Source organism: Pinus tabuliformis, chromosome 1_2 (genome assembly GCF_031772625.1).
Source record: "Pinus tabuliformis cultivar Carrire ecotype Pingquan chromosome 1_2, CPIR1, whole genome shotgun sequence".
NCBI lineage: Eukaryota > Viridiplantae > Streptophyta > Pinopsida > Pinales > Pinaceae > Pinus > Pinus tabuliformis.
In genome coordinates, this window is record NC_142298.1 from 807,029,163 (window position 1) to 807,035,162 (window position 6,000).

Genomic DNA, 6,000 nt, shown 5'->3' on the forward strand with positions numbered 1-6,000 from the left:
GTAGGGGTGGTTTAACTTGTTAGTTATGCATATTGATCCAAGGATAAGATAAGTGTCTTGTTCACTTACTTGAAGAACACGTATGAATGTTTTATATGATTTCTTAGTAGAGAAAATATTTGAATGCATGCAATAAAAGAATGGTTCTTTTATAGATTTTCTTGGTAAAGAAAATGTGTTAAGGCATGCAGCTAAAGATTGATTATCTTGTATGTTTTCTTGGTAAAGAAAATAGGTAGTTCCTATTAGAAAGACTCCACGTGAGTCTTGTGTGTGTGAAATGCTTGTCTCTGGTCTATAAAATCCTTGTTAAATATAGCCAAGTATCTTCTTGAGAAAGAGGATGAGGTATATAAATGTCCTGAGAACATAGCATGGAAGGTGGCCAAGTTTGCTTGAATTAAAATATGTATCTTTATTTGATAAAAGCTTCTTGAAATATATATATATATATATATATATATATATATATATATATATATATATATATATATATATATATATATATATATATATATATATATATATATATATATATATATATATATATATATATATATATATATATCTATATATATATGCTAATTGCATTATGATTCTAGTTAGTCTCTAAGTTCTAGTGAAATGATTATGCATTACATGCATGATAAAAGATAACTGAGGATGTGCTTCTAGGCACATAGATATTTATCCCTAATTTCTTGAGGAAAGAGTATATTACATATATACATAAATATAGTCTCATCCTAAGAGTATGCATACTTCATGTATGAAGATAAAGGATTTTATGAGAGTTCTTGAAAATGGAAATAGAGGTTCTTTCCTTTAAAGACACATTAGAATAGTGTTCATACAAGAACCAAAATCCTTACTTGTTTCATGAAAAGAACTATGTGCATTAAAGTAAAGTAATTGTGTTAGGAGAACACATGTTGCATATTGGTAGCTATTTTGACTTTGGAATTATGAGACTGTGTGTACTTAGAGGAAGTGGTCATGATAGCTTCCTTGAAAATAATAATCTCCTAGAGAGATTGTCTTGTTGGAAGAGCTGTGTTGATTGCTTGATTTGATGCATAAAGGATAAGTAAACCTTGTTTTTGTATCTTGGTTTTTATGCCGAAAGATAGACATCTTTAATAATTTCTTGAAAGGGAATCTTGAGAAATCCTCACATCGGAAGATAGAGAAATGAGGATTAAAATGACTTCCTTAAGAAAGAGGTATGTGGTTTGTCGTATGAAATGATGGTGGTCTTCTAGTGAAGGGAATAAGTGTTGCATACATTAAAGAAGGGCTTATATGATAAGCAATAGTATGCACAAAGATTAGTCATTGTGACATAAGAGTTATGTTCTTGTATGTTAGAGAAATTATGTTTAATTACACTAACGATGCATGACTAAAGCTAGCCATAGTAAATGTAAGATAATACTCCGTTAATGATGATTTGAATTAGAACAACAGACTATGGCAAAATTGGGAATGTTGATGGTACTTGTCTGCCCGGATTGTGAAACGCTAGAATGCCTTGGGTTGATGACAGTTACCTGCCCAGAGGGGTTGATGGTACTTGTCTGCCCAGAGTTGGGTTGATGGCAGCTACCTGCCCGGAGGGGTTGATGGTACTTGTCTGCCCATATTTCCTCCCTGGAATTCTTGAGCTGGTTGGCCAGTGGAATTCCATGTTAGACCTGGTAAGGTCTCTATCAAAGGAACTGTCTGGATGTGAAAAGGACTCTATTTGGTTGTGAGAACCAATTTCCATGGGTTGGGAATTCTTTAGTCCATTGTGGACTCATGGCTAAAGGAATTAACTAATCAGCTATATGTTATGTTAAAAATGAATTTTGCATATAGTTGTGTAAAATATGTTAAGCACATTTAATAAGAAATGAGCTTAGTGCTCAATAAAGAATAAATGGAAATGTTAATTCCTTTATTGTGTTATTAATGTTGTGAACATCTTAGTGGGAGCTAAGACAATTCTTGCTTGATGCAGTGATTGACTGTTTTGATGATTAGAGAGCTAGGTGCTCTTTTGGTACTTCTTGAAGTACTTTACGGATGTCTTTAGTGAGAATTCGTTCAGTGTGCACGTGAGCAGTGATTTATCATTTGATGATTAGTGTTAGTGCTCTTTAAGTATTTGTAAAAGTACTGTGATTTAGAAAGCATCTAACATTGCACAATTGATTGCTAGTCAAAAGTGTCTCATTTGACTCAAAATATAGTGACTAATGTGGTTGAATTTGTTAGTCATATATTGCAGGAACTACTTACCATGGAAGGTTGAAGAATTGTCCAACCTCTATTAACAGGCTTACATGAAAGTATTCATGATTTTCAAGCATAAGATGGTAAGTTATGGTAAGTTGACACAGAAAATTGTTTATTATGAATGAATAAGGGCCAGGTGGTGGCGATTAGAAGTTGCATATTTTTGCAATTACGAATGATTATGACTATTGATGCTTATAACTAATGATATTTCTTAAGACTATATCATTACTATTTTGTTTGTCGTCTTTTCTTGGAATGAAATCGTTGATTTCAAAGAGAAAGGATCACATTTTGTGTGGATTAGATGGTAATACCACGAGTAAAATATCAAGTTCCGACGAAAGATGAACACCGAGGACGGTGTTCCTGTTAAGGGGGGGAGTATGTAATATACCTATTGTGATTAACCCCACGTAAGGTAATTTTAAATTACCAATCAGTTAATCAAACCTGCGTAAAAGTAATTTTAAATTACATATCAGTTACAACTAATTCTTGGCATTGGTTAAATGGATCAGCGAGCACCCTAACAGGGGGGAGAAGAGGGATGGAGAATGGGGTGCTGTGTGGACAGGCAGAGGAGGAAAAACCTTTTTGGAAGCAAAAAGGAAAAGAAACAGGAAAGGAAAAGAACTGGTTAAGTCTGGTTAGGACCAGATAACCAAGCACTGAGAGTGCAAGAGTCTTGCTGAGGGCTTGAGGTCTGCAAGATGGCTCGGGGGGAGACTTCCATTTGTGGGATGGGTCTCATGGCTGGGTGGACGAGCAGTATTATGTTCAGGTGACTTGCTTTGTTTGAGAACCATTCCTAGCTCTGGCGAACCAGGTACGTTTCAAACTGTGAAGTCTCTGACTAGAAATAAATGCACAGATGATTACACTAATTTAAAACAGGAAAACTTGTTTAGCATTTTCCTAGATACTGTAGCAGTGTTAATATCAACGCACAAATGTAGACCAGGAGTTAGGGGACAGATTGTCCATAGCAAACCGGGGTCTGAGATAACGCTACTGTAAAACAGAGCTACATCTAGCTATTCGGCCAAGACCGAATACCGGTACCGGGAAGGGTAAAAGAAATCTGGTTCTGTAATATCAGATGGATATACCTTCACTAGCAAGGTTAGAAAGTTATTCAACAGTCGTATTGCAATAGTGAAACAAATACAATATTGGAAGCTATTTAACAGCTGTAACGTTGATAGTGAAACAGAAACAATATTGAAAGCTATTTAACAGTCGTATTGGTAATATCAAAACAAAAACGATACTGAGTTTTAAAAGAACATTTTTAATACTGCAATGTGTCCATGAAAATGAGGGTTAGGACCCTGGATGAGAATAGAGGAGCACTGACGGAAGTCGGGTGCGACAATTTACCAACGTTATCTGAGTAAATAAATGAGAACAGAAACAGAATAGACGAATATTCTCAATAAATAGAGTCACTGTCTAGTTATGTGACAGAGAGCGAACATTATGGTAGCAAAACCCAGTTCTTAGAACGATAACCAGGAAATAATGTTCCTTACATTTGATCAAGATCTGCGCATGTAGTCTCAAATGAGACTTACAACTAAAATGCAAAGTTCTATACCTGTAAAAGCAAATACGGGTTATTCATCTAAACTCAAACTGAAGCTTGGAATATTGAACAAAGGTTACATTTACATATATGTACTTCTGTTTACAAATGAGAGCGAGACCTGTATCTTTTTAAACATCGAAATGCTGAGACTATATCTGTAAGACAATTACATCTATGCGGCATTCCCGTAACAAAGGGAGATTATAACACAGGTCACAATCATTCGCAAACATGCCGAACTAGTAAACAAAACGGTAAACTCATAGTGGAAATAGAGTTCAAGATCTGAGTCAATATCATAACCTAGATTGACCATTCGGATGCAAATATATTTATAAGCAAAATAGAATGCTGAATAAACCCCATAATTCGCATTGGTACTAAAATACATGTGAAAACAAACTTATATTAAACAACCATAAATCACCAGAGGCTTACACAGTCTCATAGTACCAGGAATAAGTGCGAGCGCTGAAGGCGTAACCAGTCTACGACGCCATGAACTTAAAATTTACAGTATTGTGCGGTAAAACCCTGAAAGTAAGACCAAATGTACACATGGGTTGAGGATTAACCTCGTAGGGTTTGTTACCGGTCCGGGCATGGAAGCCAGACTCGTAACCCCTTAACACAAACAGAGATAACCCTTTCACTCGGCATGCCGGTGTGGCAGCTATAGTGAAGACAACAGAAAAGAACCAGTTATAAATCTGAATAGAACTTGGAATATAAACAAAGACTCTTTGCTAAAACCCGACAGCAACAGAGATGTAACCGCAAAGACCCTCTACGGGAAATACCTCAGAAGTTGGAAGGAGGAAACCCGCAGTAGAATGGCGGTCTGCAACCATATGAAATCATGCCATAGCTTAAAATCCGAGCTTTGAATCTCTGTTACGAAAGAGTAATAGAATAGACATAACTCACCTGTGAATGAGGAGGTGGAACCGTAGGAAGAAGCCACTCCAGTTCCATCCGAAGAGTTGCAGGCCACGGCTGCAACCAAAGGAACAGAGAAATCAATTCAGAGCGAAATTGCTGTAATCAGAAAACCAAACGACTAAGCAACAATATAAGTGTCAAACCCGAAGCATTACCTGTGGCGATTTGAGAACAGGAAGAGTCTTAGCCTCGGATGCTTCTGCCGGATGAAGAAAAATTGCAGGTGACATTAACTCTGAGGAGAAACGATGGACCAGAGCCGAGAGGTTTAACGCGCAAATGAACCCCGAATCTGTAGGCGGGTGATTATAAACCCTCTCAAACCCTTTCAAACATAATAACCCTCCGATCTCTGGATGAGATCTCAGCCGTCGAAGCAAGGCGGGAACCCAATGCACCGGAACCGAGATTCCCGTCTCCGAAGTGTCACATGGCCATAAGAGCCAGATCATGCCACATACCCCCGCAAGGACGAGTGTCTTAAAGATCAGGGTGAGCTGGCATCTGTGTAATCTGCGGCAGGACCATGAAAGGCCGCGCCAAGTTAATACACGCCGTGGGTTAGACTTATAGCCAGGTCGGTGAAACATAGGTGTAGGATGTACACACAACTCCGGTCGGAACCCATAACGTATTGTTTAGTTCATATACCTTCAATGAATTCGATTAACAAACAAGTGATGTGATATTTTAATGTTGAACGAAAGTATAAGTTTGTGATAGAGTATAAGTTTGTGATTGCTCCTTAATAGCACGGCATATATACATATAACCTCATGGAAATCAAATGTACCTGCAGGTTTATATGTTAGGTATATATATATTAAAAAAAAAATTAGTAGAGGTGTGACATCAAAGTGGAGAGTAGATATATAATCATGACTTGTCGTTGTGGTGAAGCTGCGAGTCCGCCCGGAGAAAGTGAAGATGGGAAAGACAAGGGATGGATGAATTGGATAAATTGAGAAGGGGCAAGGGATGGATTGGATTAATTGAGGCCGAGGGCGTGATGATTGCGAAAATTAGTGGGTTTTCCAAATATCAATGGAATGGTACACATACAACGGAGGTCATTTTCACTTTCTTTATTGTGATTAAATATCAATAGGATTTTATAAAATCATATCTAACAGAACTATGTCAATTAAAAAAATTATATTTAAAAATCTGTGAAGAGAAATAAAAAT